Source organism: Osmerus mordax, chromosome 19 (assembly GCF_038355195.1).
Source record: "Osmerus mordax isolate fOsmMor3 chromosome 19, fOsmMor3.pri, whole genome shotgun sequence".
In the NCBI taxonomy this organism is placed as follows: domain Eukaryota; kingdom Metazoa; phylum Chordata; class Actinopteri; order Osmeriformes; family Osmeridae; genus Osmerus; species Osmerus mordax.
Window position 1 is genome coordinate 3,766,955 of NC_090068.1, and position 19,030 is coordinate 3,785,984.

General features: G+C 40.6%; 2 long non-coding RNA genes across 2 annotated transcripts; both read right to left on the reverse strand.

The window, feature by feature from the left end:
• Positions 1–3,580: 3,580 nt before the first annotated feature.
• Positions 3,581–4,452, reverse strand: LOC136963240 (uncharacterized). Its single transcript, XR_010878973.1, has 3 exons — positions 4,246–4,452; positions 4,023–4,082; positions 3,581–3,942 (listed from the first exon to the last, which is right to left on the reverse strand). It is a non-coding gene; the product is annotated as an uncharacterized lncRNA (long non-coding RNA).
• A 5,645-nt stretch (positions 4,453–10,097) lies between these two features.
• Positions 10,098–10,900, reverse strand: LOC136963616 (uncharacterized). The gene is made up of 3 exons (XR_010879000.1): positions 10,763–10,900; positions 10,540–10,599; positions 10,098–10,459 (listed from the first exon to the last, which is right to left on the reverse strand). It is a non-coding gene; the product is annotated as an uncharacterized lncRNA (long non-coding RNA).
• Between the last annotated feature and the right edge of the window lie 8,130 nt (positions 10,901–19,030).

Consider the following 19,030-nt stretch of genomic DNA (forward strand, 5'->3'; position numbering starts at 1 on the left):
AATGTGAACGATTACAATGCCAAACATTGTAAAATGCATTGAAAATGGCTATTCAGGAGCTGAAAAGCACTATAAAGCAATAAAAGAATGAACGTCTCAAAACTTGGAATCTAATGGCTAAGTATTGTCAAGTAGCATGGATTAGGTGATGTCCAGTTGAGTTGAGTCAGTGTGGCCTGTGTTAGCCTGAAATCTAAGTCAAAGTCATGTAATGTGAACGATTACAATGCCAAACATTGTAAAATGCATTGAAAACGGCTATTCAGGAGCTGAAAAGCACTATAAAGCAATAAAAGAATGAACATCTCAAAACTTGGAATCTAATGGCTAAGTATTGTCAAGTAGCATGGATTAGGTGATTTCCAGTTGATTTGAGTCAGTGTGGCCTGTTTTTTAGGCTGAAATCTAAGTCAAAGTCGTGTGAACTAGTACATTGCCAAAAATTGTAAATGCATTGAAAACGGCTATTCAGGAGCTGAAAAGCACTTTAAAGCAATAAAAGAATGAAAGTCTCAAAACTCGGAATCTAATGGCTAAGTATTGTCAAGTAGCATGGATTAGGTGATTTCCAGTTGATTTGAGTCAGTGTGGCCTGTTTTAGCCTGAAATCCAAGTCAAAGTCATGTAATGTGAACGATTACAATGCCAAACATTGTAAATGCATTGAAAACGGCTATTCAGGAGCTGAAAAGCACTTTAAAGCAATAAAAGAATGAACGTCTCAAAACTCAGAATCTAATGGCTAAGTATTGTCAAGTAGCATGGATTAGGTGATTTCCAGTTGATTTGAGTCAGTGTGGCCTGTTTTAGGCCGAAATCTAAGTCAAAGTCGTGTAAACTAGTAAAATGCCAAACATTGTAAATGCATTAAAAACGGATATTCAGGAGCTGAAAAGCACTTTAAAGCAATAAAAGAATGAAAGTCTCAAAACTTGGAATCTAATGGCTAAGTATTGTCAATTAGCATGGATTAGGTGATTTCCAGTTGATTTGAGTCAGTGTGGCCTGTTTTAGCCTGAAAATCTAAGTCAAAGTCATGTAATGTGAACGATTACAATGCCAAACATTGTAAATGCATTGAAAACGGCTATTCAGGAGCTGAAAAGCACTTTAAAGCAATAAAAGAATGAAAGTCTCAGAAATCGGAATCTAATTGGTAAATCTTATCAAGTAGCATGGATTAGGTGATTTCCAGTTGATTTGAGTCAGTGTGGCCTGTTTTAGCCTGAAATCTAAGTCAAAGTCATGTAATGTGAACGATTACAATGCCAAACATTGTAAAATGCATTGAAAACGGCTATTCAGGAGCTGAAAAGCACTATAAAGCAATAAAAGAATGAACGTCTCAAAACTTGGAATCTAATGGCTAAGTATTGTCAAGTAGCATGGATTAGGTGATGTCCAGTTGAGTTGAGTCAGTTTGGCCTGTTTTAGGCTGAAATCTAAGTCACAGTGATGTAATGTGAACTAGTACAATGCCAAACATTGTAAATGCATTAAAAACGGCTATTCAGGAGCTGAAAAGCACTTTAAAGCAATAAAAGAATGAAAGTCTCAAAACTCGGAATCTAATGGCTAAGTATTGTCAATTAGCATGGATTAGGTGATTTCCAGTTGATTTGAGTCAGTGTGGCCTGTTTTTTAGGCTGAAATCTAAGTCAAAGTCGTGTGAACTAGTACATTGCCAAAAATTGTAAATGCATTGAAAACGGCTATTCAGGAGCTGAAAAGCACTTTAAAGCAATAAAAGAATGAAAGTCTCAAAACTCGGAATCTAATGGCTAAGTATTGTCAAGTAGCATGGATTAGGTGATTTCCAGTTGATTTGAGTCAGTGTGGCCTGTTTTAGCCTGAAATCCAAGTCAAAGTCATGTAATGTGAACGATTACAATGCCAAACATTGTAAATGCATTGAAAACGGCTATTCAGGAGCTGAAAAGCACTTTAAAGCAATAAAAGAATGAAAGTCTCAAAACTCGGAATCTAATGGCTAAATATTGTCAATTAGCATGGATTAGGTGATTTCCAGTTGAGTTGACTCAGTGTGGCCTGTGTTAGGCTGAAATCTAAGTCACAGTGATGTAATGTGAACTAGTAAAATGCCAAACATTGTAAATGCATTGAAAACGGCTATTCAGGAGCTGAAAAGCACTTTAAAGCAATAAAAGAATGAAAGTCTCAGAAATCGGAATCTAATTGGTAAATCTTATCAAGTAGCATGGATTAGGTGATTTCCAGTTGATTTGAGTCAGTGTGGCCTGTTTTAGCCTGAAATCTAAGTCAAAGTCATGTAATGTGAACTAGTAAAATGCCAAACATTGTAAATGCATTGAAAACGGCTATTCAGGAGCTGAAAAGCACTTTAAAGCAATAAAAGAATGAAAGTCTCAAAACTCGGAATCTAATGGCTAAGTATTGTCAAGTAGCATGGATTAGGTGATTTCCAGTTGATTTGAGTCAGTGTGGCCTGTTTTAGGCCGAAATCTAAGTCAAAGTCGTGTAAACTGGTAAAATGCCAAACATTGTAAATGCATTAAAAACGGATATTCAGGAGCTGAAAAGCACTTTAAAGCAATAAAAGAATGAAAGTCTCAAAACTTGGAATCTAATGGCTAAGTATTGTCAAGTAGCATGGATTAGGTGATTTCCAGTTGATATAAGTCAGTGTGGCCTGTTTTAGCCTGAAATCTAAGTCAAAGTCATGTAATGTGAACGATTACAATGCCAAACATTGTAAAATGCATTGAAAACGGCTATTCAGGAGCTGAAAAGCACTTTAAAGCAATAAAAGAATGAAAGTCTCAACACTCAGAATCTAATGGCTAAATCTTGTCAAGTAGCATGGATTAGGTGATTTCCAGTTGATTTGAATCAGTGTGGCCGTTTTTTTTTATGCTGAAATCTGAATCAAAGTCGTGTGAACTAGTACAATGCCAAAAATTGTAAATGCATTGAAAACGGCTATTCAGGAGCTGAAAAGCACTATAAAGCAATAAAAGAATGAAAGTCTCAAAACTCGGAATCTAATGGCTAAGTATTGTCAATTAGCATGGATTAGGTGATTTCCAGTTGAGTTGAGTCAGTGTGGCCTGTGTTAGGCTGAAATCTAAGTCACAGTGATGTAATGTGAACTAGTACAATGCCAAACATTGTAAAATGCATTGAAAACGGCTATTCAGGAGCTGAAAAGCACTATAAAGCAATAAAAGAATGAAAGTCTCAAAACTCGGAATCTAATGGCTAAGTATTGTCAATTAGCATGGATTAGGTGATGTCCAGTTGAGTTGAGTCAGTGTGGCCTGTGTTAGGCTGAAATCTAAGTCACAGTGATGTAATGTGAACTAGTAAAATGCCATACATTGTAAATGCATTGAAAACGGCTATTCAGGAGCTGAAAAGCACTTTAAAGCAATAAAAGAATGAAAGTCTCAAAACTCAGAATCTAATGGCTAAGTATTTGTAACCTACACCCTACTGGCTCTTCACCAAGAACCAGCGGTAAGCTAGAACAGTAGTTATCACGAAGGTGTGTTCAATTAAATGAAAAGGGGAGGAGGCGGCGTACAAAAATAATGCACTTTATTTACGGTACAGTTGGTGTTCCCTCGAGCCGCTAGCACAACAAGCTGCACCAAGGCTGCGATCTTATTACGTTGCCTGTTACATAAAGTCAAATCAAACTAATATAATTAAATCAATCCAAACACAAGGGGGGGGCACTCTCACTGCAAAGAAACGAAAGGACAGAATAACGCCCGTCAAACAAAATAAATGACACACAAAACTTGGAGGTGGTTTACATAACAAAGGCACTCAACGGCAAACTGCAAGCCCTGAACTGCTGTCCTGTAATAGGCTATTAGGCTGGGGAACAGCGAATGTTTTAACTAATTTGTGTTAGTGAAATTCTACGGTGGGAAAAACAGTGGCTACTAATGATCCCTGAAAATAGCAGACATTATTTTAGTCACTTGTGTATCAAAACACTGATTTTACATAATATTACACTGGTCAATTAATACCTTTACGTCTGTGCTGAGGTCAGATTTCAGATGGGAACCATGCGTTTCTAGCACAGGACACTACAACAACAATAAATGCATAATCAATACAAAGCAGTATAAACATTACTCATTTACTCCCACAATTTACTCTGTTTAATTCACCTCACATTTACCGTCTTAAAATCTCAATTAAAACACAAACATTTGTAAACATGGGTTACGTGGTGACGCTTGTCCTTACCCGCTTCCAATTTATCACCGCCGGCCAGCTCTGATTAAAAACAACACTAACTGTGGTATGCCATCTACCTGCATTTAATTGAAATTACGGTGGTCATGTGACAGAACCAGGTGAACCAAATGGCTCCCTGGTTTATCCCCCTCCCACCTGTCACATATTTCCCCCACTTTAAAAGGTCACCGTCCCGGTGCCGTTGATCTATTCTTTCTAATGCCATGGCCTAAAATAATAGCTGGGGGTAAGGTTTACTGACCGAATGGCGTTTTGTTGGGCTTCTAGGTGTTGGGTAACTGACTGTGGCAACCGGAAGGGGTTGGAGTGTTGGCCTGCTCGTGCCCGTCTTGGGCGTCTCACTGGGTCTTCTCCCAACGGCATCATTTCTTGGGGTGCGTCTGACTCCACCTCTGGAGAGGAGCTACCTGTGCCAACTACTGTTGTCATTGGGGTTGCCTGGTCAACTTGTGGCGGGCAGTTGTTGTCCAGTTGTGGTCCAGTCACTGTCCCATCTTGTCCAACTTCGCAGCCTGGCCTTGCATCTGGCAGATTAGGTAGAGCTTGAAACCACACCTCATCCTCATCCTCTTCATTAATTTTTTGTCTCTCATTTTCTGGTGTGCCACATAGCATGTCCCAAGGAGCATCCACCGGTGGTTTATCCTGGCTTGGCAGAGCTTGCAACTCGGAGCGGTGGACATTCATGTCTGGACCCAACCCATCTTCAGGTGTAAGATGGTACACAAGACCCTTGTCGTCCCGGCATTTCACCACTCGGTATATTCTTGGGTCCCAAGAATCTTGGATTTTGTGCCGGCCGAGTGGATGGCTTCTACGATACACCCTGGTATTCACTGGGAGAAGGGGTGGGGGGTGACTGTAACGTTCTCTAGTGGCCGCTGCTGCCTCCAGACGGCTCTTGGCGTCAGCGTAAATTTAAGCAAGGTGTTCTTGGTGGGTAGTGACCCAATCGGCTGGGGGTGTATCATCTGGATCTGCTGCTCCCAGCCCCAGCAAGAAATCCACCGGAAGTTGGGGCTTCTGCCCAAACATGAGTTCGTATGGGGAATGACCCGTGGACTGATGCACAGATGTGTTGTATGCAAACAGCAAGTGTGGGAGGGCTTGGGGCCACCTTTTCTTCTTCTCAGGAGGCAGGGTCCGCAAAAGGTCATGGAGTGTGCGATTAAAACGTTCACATTGCCCGTTTCCCTGCGGATGATAGGGAGTGGTTCTGCTTTTGTTGATCCCATACAACTTGCACAAACGCTTCAGCAATTCTCCCTCAAAGGACCGGCCTTGGTCTGAGTGGATTCTTTTTGGCACCCCAAAGGAGTAGAACCACTTTTCCGTAAGGACCTTGGCCACAGTCTCTGCCTGCTGATTAGCAGTTGGATAAGCTTGGGTGAATTTGGAAAACACATCTGTAACAATTAGAACATTTTCATAGCCATTACTTGCTTTTTCCATGGTTGAGAAGTCAATAGCGACAACTTCCAGTGGTTTGGTGGCCAACAGGTGGCCTGCATAGGTGCGTGCAGTAGGAACCACTCCCTTGGCTAGGGAACACCGCTCACATTCTTTGCACCACTGCTCAATGTCCCGACGCATCCTAGGCCAGTAACACCTCTGACGGACTAGTTCAGTAGTTCTTTCCACCCCTTGGTGGCCATGATTGTCATGCAAGCTGGTTAATACCTCCTTGAGCAGAACTTTTGGTAGTAGTAGCTGTAGTTTAAGGTTCCGCGCTGGGGGTCGTTGAATCTCACGATACAAGATGCCATCCTGCTCTCGGATTCTGCGCCACTGACGAGCTAGCTCCAGTACCATCGTGGCTTCCTGTGGTCTCTCCTGTCTATTTGGCGGCCGGGCCCTCCTCCAATACGCCAAAAAGGCCCCAATCACTACGTCTTTTGCCTGGAGTGCTCGTAGGTCTGCTGGCAAGCGGATGGGAGCTGCATCGATAGTGGCGATCACTGCTTGTCGTGCCGGGTGTTCCGTTAGTACCTCGGGCACCCTCAACTCCATTGGGACCGTGATGCCAGAGACGACTGCTGTGACAAGCTGTGGAGACAAATCACGATTTTGACGTGACAGGGCGTCGGCATTCTGGTTTGCTGTACCAGGGCGATATTTCAGCTGAAAGTCAAAACTTGCCAACTGGGAGGCCCACCTCTGTTCAACTGCAGCTAACTTGGCAGTCTGCAGGTGGCTTAAGGGATTGTTGTCTGTATAGACAACAAATTTGGCCCCGAGCAAATATTCCCTGAACCTCTCCGTCACCGCCCATTTCAATGCCAGAAACTCTAGCTTCATCGAACTGTAGTTCGACATGTTTCTTTCAGATGGTCGCAAGGTTCTACTGGCAAAGGCAATGGGACGTCTCTTTCCGTCCACTTCCTGAGACAGGACCCCACCCAGGCCCTGGTGACTGGCATCAATCTCAAGGATAAATGGCTTTGAGAAGTCTGCATACTTGAGAACTGGGGCACTTACAAGTTTCTGTTTCAGTGTTTCGAATGCTTGTTCACAGTGGTCATTCCAGAGATTCCCCAGCATAGTGTTAGATCCACCCCTTTTCTTTCCTTTCCCTTGGACTGCTGCAACGAGCTTGTGTAAAGGCCCTGCATGCCTGGCAAAGCCTGCCACGAACCTGCGGTAATAAGAGGCAAACCCCAAAAATGAACGCAGGTCAGTCAGGGTGGAAGGGCGTTTCCACTGCAGGACAGTCCGGATCTTATCTGGGTCAGTTGCCACTCCACGAGCTGATATTACATGTCCTAAATATTGTACTTCCTCTTGGAAAAAATGGCATTTGCTCAATTTAAGTTTTAAGTTGTGTTCCTTGAGTCTACCCAATACCACTTGTAATCGTTGTAAATGCTGTTGAAACGAGGATGAAAAAATCACAATATCATCCAAGTACAACAACAATGAGTGGAAACTTTGGTCGCCAAAGATTCTTTCCATCAGGCGCTGGAATGTACTCGGGGCATTACATAGGCCAAAGGGCATGCGATTAAATTCAAATAACCCAAAGGGTGTACAGAAGGCAGTCTTATCTTTATCCTTTTCAGCCATGGGAACTTGATGGTATCCAGAGGCCAGGTCTAGAGTCGAAAACAGTGTGGCCCCCGTTAGTGCATCCAAGGATTCCTCTATTCTTGGAAGAGGGTATGCGTCCTTTCTTGTTTTGGCATTAAGTTGTCTATAGTCCACACAAAGGCGGATTGTACCATCTTTCTTTTGGACCACTACGATAGGTGAAGCGTATGGACTACAACTAGGTTGAACTATCCCCTTCCCTACCAGTTCATGTACATGAGCCTTGACTTGTGCAAACTGAGATGGAGGCAGACGCCGGTAACGTTGCCGTACTGGGGTCGTTTCCACTAAGTGTATCTCATGTTGGACTAGTGCTGTACAACCCAAGTCCCCGTCGTGTTCACTGAATACCCTTCGGTACTGCTCTAGAAGGGCCCTAGCTTCCTGCTGTTGTGAACATGAAAGGTTTGGCCAAGGTACCCCCCCGAAATCTACCGGGGCTATGGTGCTAGCCCCTGCTGCTTGAACAAGAGCTACCTGCTCGTTACCTGTACCATCACCAGAGGTGGAGTCTACTATGTGAAGGGTTCCCAGTATACTGCGGGGTTGGAGCCACTGGTCTTCTATCCCTACGTTAACCACTGGTACATTCACTTTGCCCTGAGTAATGGGCAATAAGGCAGACGAGATAAGGAGATGCACAGGCAACTGCCCTTCTCCATAGGGTAGGGGCTCGAGGAAGCATGACACAATAGAGCCTGGGACAAGCGAGCAAGTGGCCTGCACAAACTTAAGGCACCCAGCCGGTATACGAAGAGTGGGACCTGGCTGTACTACTGCCTTCCCAATGCACCCAGAGCCAGAGATGCGCTCCAAGCTTTGACATTCGGATAACGCTTGTTTCCATCCATTCTCCGCGGCCTGTACTGGCGGGCAATGGAAGAGATCCTGCCCATGTTCCTTGAACAGTTCTTGGTAGCAGGGACTAATAGCGTTCATTCCCAGCAAGCCTGGCACAGCCATCTTCTGTTGCCGCGTGGTGGGGTCCAATGCATCTCTAACCACCAACACTCCTATTTTTGGGAGGGCTTTGCCCAGCACCTCTAAGTCAAGCTCAAGATAGCCCAGGTAGGGAATGGCTATCCCATTAGCTGCTTTAAGCTGTAGCCAATCACATGGCTGCATCGCTTCAGTGGTCTGAGGTTGTACATGCTGCCGAAAAAAACTCTCAGTCACCGTTGTTACCATGGAGCCAGTATCGAGGAGGCAGCGTGTAAGTACACCCCCAAGACGAATGTCAATGACTGGACAACTTCCGATAAGACGGGTGTTAGTAGATGAAGTCTTCTGTTTTGAGCCCATCAAACCCCCCCCTGGTGTCAAGCTCCCAACACCAGAGGGCGCTAGTTTTCCGGCTGCATCACACTGTTGGTGGTTACCGTAGTCTGCACCCCGCCAGGGTAGTCACTCCGTGTTGCTACCCCCTGACCTCCTGGAATGAAAACCCTGCACATTCTAGCTATATGGCCAGCTTGGTTACAACGTAAGCATATGGGCTTCCCATCTGCCTGGAACTTGTAGGGCCTAGGCTGAGCTGCTGCCGGTCTGTGAGTGGAACTGGTAAGACTGCGTGACTGTCCTAGTTGGGCTAAAATTACATCAAGCTGAGACTGTTGTTTGCGAAGGCACTCCTTCAGTTCTGTAAACTCAGAGGAGGGACTGGCTGTAACGGCATTAGTGTCTGCCTCATAGGAATTGCAGGAATATGCACGGGCTCGGGGGGTGGTTTGTGTACGCCTATTAAGCCAATCGAGGGCTTCATTTCGTATATCCCTAAAAAGTAACCGCTGGTTAGCTGAGATTTTATCCAGCAAGTCACCCTGCAGTTTATCATTACGGAGACCTTCGACAAACTGGTCACGGAGGACGCGATCCGAATGCTCTAAATCATCATCCCTCTCCTTAATCTGTTCCATTAACTCCATTAAAACATGGGAATATTCCCTCACAGATTCACTTTCAAACTGCCGGCGGTGATAAAACTGGCGGTGTAAAGCATTAAGAGATTTGGAGCAACGAAAGTTATTTTTCAAAACGGCAAAAATTCTCTGTGGGTCATTGCGATCAGCTGCTGGACTAAACTTAATCTCCCGCTTAGCCTCTCCATCCAATAAATCATACAGAAACAAAGCCTGCTCAAATCCAGGCATAGGGCGGACCGCCAATGACCGCTTTGCCTCCTCAATCCAGTCTTCTACAGACATATTGTCAACAGACATTTTACCAGAAAACCTTGAACATTTTCTTTCTCTAGGTAGACATAACAGACGCTCAACAGAGGTTCGCCTAGTAGGATTGTTGAGAGAATCCTGGTCAGAGTCTGATATATTTGAAGGACCTGCCTGTCCTCTAAGTTGCTGGTTATCAGCTTGAAGCTGTTGAACCAGCTCTGTCAAAGCCCTAACCTGTTCCTCCAAGGTATCAGACATGTTGATGATGAGAAGCCAACCTTGAGAGCGAAGTGTGATGAATCTTCCTCGTGGTAACCACTGTTTTCCCCACCAATCTAATGCCTTTTAAAATAACCACCTCCACAAAGAAAATACATATATGTATCTAACAAACAACAAAATATACACAAGTAGCCAGGCAAAATTTCACACCACCTCCAACCCTACTCGCAGCGCCAAATGTAACCTACACCCTACTGGCTCTTCACCAAGAGCCAGCGGTAAGCTAGAACAGTAGTTATCACGAAGGTGTGTTCAATTAAATGAAAAGGGGAGGAGGCGGCGTACAAAAATAATGCACTTTATTTACGGTACAGTTGGTGTTCCCTCGAGCCGCTAGCACAACAAGCTGCACCAAGGCTGCGATCTTATTACGTTGCCTGTTACATAAAGTCAAATCAAACTAATATAATTAAATCAATCCAAACACAAGGGGGGGGCACTCTCACTGCAAAGAAACGAAAGGACAGAATAACGCCCGTCAAACAAAATAAATGACACACAAAACTTGGAGGTGGTTTACATAACAAAGGCACTCAACGGCAAACTGCAAGCCCTGAACTGCTGTCCTGTAATAGGCTATTAGGCTGGGGAACAGCGAATGTTTTAACTAATTTGTGTTAGTGAAATTCTACGGTGGGAAAAACAGTGGCTACTAATGATCCCTGAAAATAGCAGACATTATTTTAGTCACTTGTGTATCAAAACACTGATTTTACATAATATTACACTGGTCAATTAATACCTTTACGTCTGTGCTGAGGTCAGATTTCAGATGGGAACCATGCGTTTCTAGCACAGGACACTACAACAACAATAAATGCATAATCAATACAAAGCAGTATAAACATTACTCATTTACTCCCACAATTTACTCTGTTTAATTCACCTCACATTTACCGTCTTAAAATCTCAATTAAAACACAAACATTTGTAAACATGGGTTACGTGGTGACGCTTGTCCTTACCCGCTTCCAATTTATCACCGCCGGCCAGCTCTGATTAAAAACAACACTAACTGTGGTATGCCATCTACCTGCATTTAATTGAAATTACGGTGGTCATGTGACAGAACCAGGTGAACCAAATGGCTCCCTGGTTTATCCCCCTCCCACCTGTCACATATTGTCAATTAGCATGGATTAGGTGATTTCCAGTTGATTTGAATCAGTGTGGCCGTTTTTTTTTATGCTGAAATCTGAATCAAAGTCGTGTGAACTAGTACAATGCCAAAAATTGTAAATGCATTGAAAACGGCTATTCAGGAGCTGAAAAGCACTATAAAGCAATAAAAGAATGAAAGTCTCAAAACTCGGAATCTAATGGCTAAGTATTGTCAATTAGCATGGATTAGGTGATTTCCAGTTGAGTTGAGTCAGTGTGGCCTGTGTTAGGCTGAAATCTAAGTCACAGTGATGTAATGTGAACTAGTACAATGCCAAACATTGTAAAATGCATTGAAAACGGCTATTCAGGAGCTGAAAAGCACTATAAAGCAATAAAAGAATGAAAGTCTCAAAACTCGGAATCTAATGGCTAAGTATTGTCAATTAGCATGGATTAGGTGATGTCCAGTTGAGTTGAGTCAGTGTGGCCTGTGTTAGGCTGAAATCTAAGTCACAGTGATGTAATGTGAACTAGTAAAATGCCATACATTGTAAATGTATTGAAAACGGCTATTCAGGAGCTGAAAAGCACTTTAAAGCAATAAAAGAATGAAAGTCTCAAAACTCAGAATCTAATGGCTAAGTATTGTCAATTAGCATGGATTAGGTGATTTCCAGTTGTTTTGAGTCAGTGTGGCCTGTTTTTTAGGCTGAAATCTAAGTCAGTGTCGTGTGAACTAGTACATTGCCAAAAATTGTAAATGCATTGAAAACGGCTATTCAGGAGCTGAAAAGCACTATAAAGCAATAAAAGAATGAAAGTCTCAAAACTCGGAATCTAATGGCTAAGTATTGTCAATTAGCATGGATTAGGTGATGTCCAGTTGAGTTGAGTCAGTGTGGCCTGTGTTAGGCTGAAATCTAAGTCAAAGTCGTGTGAACTAGTACAATTCCAAAAATTGTAAATGCATTGAAAACGGCTATTCAGGAGATGAAAAGCACTATAAAGCAATAAAAGAATGAAAGTCTCAAAACTCGGAATCTAATGGCTAAGTATTGTCAATTAGCATGGATTAGGTGATTTCCAGTTGAGTTGAGTCAGTGTGGCCTGTGTTAGGCTGAAATCTAAGTCACAGTGATGTAATGTGAACTAGTACAATGCCAAACATTGTAAATGCATTGTAAACGGCTATTCAGGAGCTGAAAAGCACTTTAAAGCAATAAAAGAATGAAAGTCTCAGAAATCGGAATCTAATTGGTAAATCTTATCAAGTAGCATGGATTAGGTGATTTCCAGTTGATTTGAGTCAGTGTGGCCTGTTTTAGCCTGAAATCTAAGTCAAAGTCATGTAATGTGAACGATTACAATGCCAAACATTGTAAAATGCATTGAAAATGGCTATTCAGGAGCTGAAAAGCACTATAAAGCAATAAAAGAATGAACGTCTCAAAACTTGGAATCTAATGGCTAAGTATTGTCAAGTAGCATGGATTAGGTGATGTCCAGTTGAGTTGAGTCAGTGTGGCCTGTTTTAGGCTGAAATCTGAGTCAAAGTCATGTAATGTGAACGATTACAATGCCAAACATTGTAAAATGCATTGAAAACGGCTATTCAGGAGCTGAAAAGCACTATAAAGCAATAAAAGAATGAACATCTCAAAACTTGGAATCTAATGGCTAAGTATTGTCAAGTAGCATGGATTAGGTGATTTCCAGTTGATTTGAGTCAGTGTGGCCGTTTTTTTTTAGGCTGAAATCTGAATCAAAGTCGTGTGAACTAGTACAATGCCAAAAATTGTAAATGCATTGAAAACGGCTATTCAGGAGCTGAAAAGCACTTTAAAGCAATAAAAGAATGAAAGTCTCAAAACTCGGAATCTAATGGCTAAGTATTGTCAATTAGCATGGATTAGGTGATTTCCAGTTGATTTGAGTCAGTGTGGCCTGTTTTTTAGGCTGAAATCTAAGTCAAAGTCGTGTGAACTAGTACATTGCCAAAAATTGTAAATGCATTGAAAACGGCTATTCAGGAGCTGAAAAGCACTTTAAAGCAATAAAAGAATGAAAGTCTCAAAACTCGGAATCTAATGGCTAAGTATTGTTAATTAGCATGGATTAGGTGATGTCCAGTTGAGTTGAGTCAGTGTGGCCTGTTTTAGGCTGAAATCTAAGTCAAAGTCGTGTAAACTAGTAAAATGCCAAACATTGTAAATGCATTAAAAACGGATATTCAGGAGCTGAAAAGCACTTTAAAGCAATAAAAGAATGAACGTCTCAACACTCGGAATCTGATGGCTAAGTATTGTCAAGTAGCATGGATTAGGTGATTTCCAGTTGATTTGAGTCAGTGTGGCCTGTTTTAGGCTGAAATCTGAGTCAAAGTCGTGTGAACTAGTACAATGCCAAACATTGTAAATGCATTAAAAACGGATATTCAGGAGCTGAAAAGCACTTTAAAGCAATAAAAGAATGAAAGTCTCAAAACTTGGAATCTAATGGCTAAGTATTGTCAAGTAGCATGGATTAGGTGATTTCCAGTTGATTTGAGTCAGTTTGGCCTGTTTTACCCTGAAATCTAAGTCAAAGTCATGTAATGTGAACGATTACAATGCCAAACATTGTAAATGCATTGAAAACGGCTATTCAGGAGCTGAAAAGCACTTTAAAGCAATAAAAGAATGAAAGTCTCAGAAATCGGAATCTAATTGGTAAATCTTATCAAGTAGCATGGATTAGGTGATTTCCAGTTGATTTGAGTCAGTGTGGCCTGTTTTAGCCTGAAATCTAAGTCAAAGTCATGTAATGTGAACGATTACAATGCCAAACATTGTAAAATGCATTGAAAATGGCTATTCAGGAGCTGAAAAGCACTATAAAGCAATAAAAGAATGAACGTCTCAAAACTTGGAATCTAATGGCTAAGTATTGTCAAGTAGCATGGATTAGGTGATGTCCAGTTGAGTTGAGTCAGTGTGGCCTGTGTTAGCCTGAAATCTAAGTCAAAGTCATGTAATGTGAACGATTACAATGCCAAACATTGTAAAATGCATTGAAAACGGCTATTCAGGAGCTGAAAAGCACTATAAAGCAATAAAAGAATGAACATCTCAAAACTTGGAATCTAATGGCTAAGTATTGTCAAGTAGCATGGATTAGGTGATTTCCAGTTGATTTGAGTCAGTGTGGCCTGTTTTTTAGGCTGAAATCTAAGTCAAAGTCGTGTGAACTAGTACATTGCCAAAAATTGTAAATGCATTGAAAACGGCTATTCAGGAGCTGAAAAGCACTTTAAAGCAATAAAAGAATGAAAGTCTCAAAACTCGGAATCTAATGGCTAAGTATTGTCAAGTAGCATGGATTAGGTGATTTCCAGTTGATTTGAGTCAGTGTGGCCTGTTTTAGCCTGAAATCCAAGTCAAAGTCATGTAATGTGAACGATTACAATGCCAAACATTGTAAATGCATTGAAAACGGCTATTCAGGAGCTGAAAAGCACTTTAAAGCAATAAAAGAATGAACGTCTCAAAACTCAGAATCTAATGGCTAAGTATTGTCAAGTAGCATGGATTAGGTGATTTCCAGTTGATTTGAGTCAGTGTGGCCTGTTTTAGGCCGAAATCTAAGTCAAAGTCGTGTAAACTAGTAAAATGCCAAACATTGTAAATGCATTAAAAACGGATATTCAGGAGCTGAAAAGCACTTTAAAGCAATAAAAGAATGAAAGTCTCAAAACTTGGAATCTAATGGCTAAGTATTGTCAAGTAGCATGGATTAGGTGATTTCCAGTTGATTTGAGTCAGTGTGGCCTGTTTTAGCCTGAAATCTAAGTCAAAGTCATGTAATGTGAACGATTACAATGCCAAACATTGTAAAATGCATTGAAAACGGCTATTCAGGAGCTGAAAAGCACTATAAAGCAATAAAAGAATGAACGTCTCAAAACTTGGAATCTAATGGCTAAGTATTGTCAAGTAGCATGGATTAGGTGATGTCCAGTTGAGTTGAGTCAGTTTGGCCTGTTTTAGGCTGAAATCTAAGTCACAGTGATGTAATGTGAACTAGTACAATGCCAAACATTGTAAATGCATTGAAAACGGCTATTCAGGAGCTGAAAAGCACTTTAAAGCAATAAAAGAATGAAAGTCTCAAAACTCGGAATCTAATGGCTAAGTATTGTCAATTAGCATGGATTAGGTGATTTCCAGTTGATTTGAGTCAGTGTGGCCTGTTTTTTAGGCTGAAATCTAAGTCAAAGTCGTGTGAACTAGTACATTGCCAAAAATTGTAAATGCATTGAAAACGGCTATTCAGGAGCTGAAAAGCACTTTAAAGCAATAAAAGAATGAACGTCTCAAAACTTGGAATCTAATGGCTAAGTATTGTCAAGTAGCATGGATTAGGTGATTTCCAGTTGATTTGAGTCAGTGTGGCCTGTTTTTTAGGCTGAAATCTAAGTCAAAGTCGTGTGAACTAGTACATTGCCAAAAATTGTAAATGCATTGAAAACGGCTATTCAGGAGCTGAAAAGCACTTTAAAGCAATAAAAGAATGAAAGTCTCAAAACTCGGAATCTAATGGCTAAGTATTGTCAAGTAGCATGGATTAGGTGATTTCCAGTTGATTTGAGTCAGTGTGGCCTGTTTTAGCCTGAAATCCAAGTCAAAGTCATGTAATGTGAACGATTACAATGCCAAACATTGTAAATGCATTGAAAACGGCTATTCAGGAGCTGAAAAGCACTTTAAAGCAATAAAAGAATGAACGTCTCAAAACTCAGAATCTAATGGCTAAGTATTGTCAAGTAGCATGGATTAGGTGATTTCCAGTTGATTTGAGTCAGTGTGGCCTGTTTTAGGCCGAAATCTAAGTCAAAGTCGTGTAAACTAGTAAAATGCCAAACATTGTAAATGCATTAAAAACGGATATTCAGGAGCTGAAAAGCACTTTAAAGCAATAAAAGAATGAAAGTCTCAAAACTTGGAATCTAATGGCTAAGTATTGTCAAGTAGCATGGATTAGGTGATTTCCAGTTGATTTGAGTCAGTGTGGCCTGTTTTAGCCTGAAAATCTAAGTCAAAGTCATGTAATGTGAACGATTACAATGCCAAACATTGTAAATGCATTGAAAACGGCTATTCAGGAGCTGAAAAGCACTTTAAAGCAATAAAAGAATGAAAGTCTCAGAAATCGGAATCTAATTGGTAAATCTTATCAAGTAGCATGGATTAGGTGATTTCCAGTTGATTTGAGTCAGTGTGGCCTGTTTTAGCCTGAAATCTAAGTCAAAGTCATGTAATGTGAACGATTACAATGCCAAACATTGTAAAATGCATTGAAAACGGCTATTCAGGAGCTGAAAAGCACTATAAAGCAATAAAAGAATGAACGTCTCAAAACTTGGAATCTAATGGCTAAGTATTGTCAAGTAGCATGGATTAGGTGATGTCCAGTTGAGTTGAGTCAGTTTGGCCTGTTTTAGGCTGAAATCTAAGTCACAGTGATGTAATGTGAACTAGTACAATGCCAAACATTGTAAATGCATTGAAAACGGCTATTCAGGAGCTGAAAAGCACTTTAAAGCAATAAAAGAATGAAAGTCTCAAAACTCGGAATCTAATGGCTAAGTATTGTCAATTAGCATGGATTAGGTGATTTCCAGTTGATTTGAGTCAGTGTGGCCTGTTTTTTAGGCTGAAATCTAAGTCAAAGTCGTGTGAACTAGTACATTGCCAAAAATTGTAAATGCATTGAAAACGGCTATTCAGGAGCTGAAAAGCACTTTAAAGCAATAAAAGAATGAAAGTCTCAAAACTCGGAATCTAATGGCTAAGTATTGTCAAGTAGCATGGATTAGGTGATTTCCAGTTGATTTGAGTCAGTGTGGCCTGTTTTAGCCTGAAATCCAAGTCAAAGTCATGTAATGTGAACGATTACAATGCCAAACATTGTAAATGCATTGAAAACGGCTATTCAGGAGCTGAAAAGCACTTTAAAGCAATAAAAGAATGAAAGTCTCAAAACTCGGAATCTAATGGCTAAATATTGTCAATTAGCATGGATTAGGTGATTTCCAGTTGAGTTGACTCAGTGTGGCCTGTGTTAGGCTGAAATCTAAGTCACAGTGATGTAATGTGAACTAGTAAAATGCCAAACATTGTAAATGCATTGAAAACGGCTATTCAGGAGCTGAAAAGCACTTTAAAGCAATAAAAGAATGAAAGTCTCAGAAATCGGAATCTAATTGGTAAATCTTATCAAGTAGCATGGATTAGGTGATTTCCAGTTGATTTGAGTCAGTGTGGCCTGTTTTAGCCTGAAATCTAAGTCAAAGTCATGTAATGTGAACTAGTAAAATGCCAAACATTGTAAATGCATTGAAAACGGCTATTCAGGAGCTGAAAAGCACTTTAAAGCAATAAAAGAATGAAAGTCTCAAAACTCGGAATCTAATGGCTAAGTATTGTCAATTAGCATGGATTAGGTGATTTCCAGTTGATTTGAGTCAGTGTGGCCTGTTTTAGGCCGAAATCTAAGTCAAAGTCGTGTAAACTGGTAAAATGCCAAACATTGTAAATGCATTAAAAACGGATATTCAGGAGCTGAAAAGCACTTTAAAGCAATAAAAGAATGAAAGTCTCAAAACTTGGAATCTAATGGCTAAGTATTGTCAAGTAGCATGGATTAGGTGATTTCCAGTTGATTTAAGTCAGTGTGGCCTGTTTTAGCCTGAAATCTAAGTCAAAGTCATGTAATGTGAACGATTACAATGCCAAACATTGTAAAATGCATTGAAAACGGCTATTCAGGAGCTGAAAAGCACTTTAAAGCAATAAAAGAATGAAAGTCTCAACACTCAGAATCTAATGGCTAAATCTTGTCAAGTAGCATGGATTAGGTGATTTCCAGTTGATTTGAATCAGTGTGGCCGTTTTTTTTTATGCTGAAATCTGAATCAAAGTCGTGTGAACTAGTACAATGCCAAAAATGGTAAATGCATTGAAAACGGCTATTCAGGAGCTGAAAAGCACTATAAAGCAATAAAAGAATGAAAGTCTCAAAACTCGGAATCTAATGGCTAAGTATTGTCAATTAGCATGGATTAGGTGATTTCCAGTTGAGTTGAGTCAGTGTGGCCTGTGTTAGGCTGAAATCTAAGTCACAGTGATGTAATATGAACTAGTACAATGCCAAACATTGTAAAATGCATTGAAAACGGCTATTCAGGAGCTGAAAAGCACTATAAAGCAATAAAAGAATGAAAGTCTCAAAACTCGGAATCTAATGGCTAAGTATTGTCAATTAGCATGGATTAGGTGATGTCCAGTTGAGTTGAGTCAGTGTGGCCTGTGTTAGGCTGAAATCTAAGTCACAGTGATGTAATGTGAACTAGTAAAATGCCATACATTGTAAATGCATTGAAAACGGCTATTCAGGAGCTGAAAAGCACTTTAAAGCAATAAAAGAATGAAAGTCTCAAAACTCAGAATCTAATGGCTAAGTATTGTCAATTAGCATGGATTAGGTGATTTCCAGTTGATTTGAATCAGTGTGGCCGTTTTTTTTTATGCTGAAATCTGAATCAAAGTCGTGTGAACTAGTACAATGCCAAAAATTGTAAATGCATTGAAAACGGCTATTCAGGAGCTGAAAAGCACTATAAAGCAATAAAAGAATGAAAGTCTCAAAACTCGGAATCTAATGGCTAAGTATTGTCAATTAGCATGGATTAGGTGATTTCCAGTTGAGTTGAGTCAGTGTGGCCTGTGTTAGGCTGAAATCTAAGTCACAGTGATGTAATGTGAACTAGTACAATGCCAAACATTGTAAAATGCATTGAAAACGGCTATTCAGGAGCTGAAAAGCACTATAAAGCAATAAAAGAATGAAAGTCTCAAAACTCGGAATCTAATGGCTAAGTATTGTCAATTAGCATGGATTAGGTGATGTCCAGTTGAGTTGAGTCAGTGTGGCCTGTGTTAGGCTGAAATCTAAGTCACAGTGATGTAATGTGAACTAGTAAAATGCCATACATTGTAAATGTATTGAAAACGGCTATTCAGGAGCTGAAAAGCACTTTAAAGCAATAAAAGAATGAAAGTCTCAAAACTCAGAATCTAATGGCTAAGTAT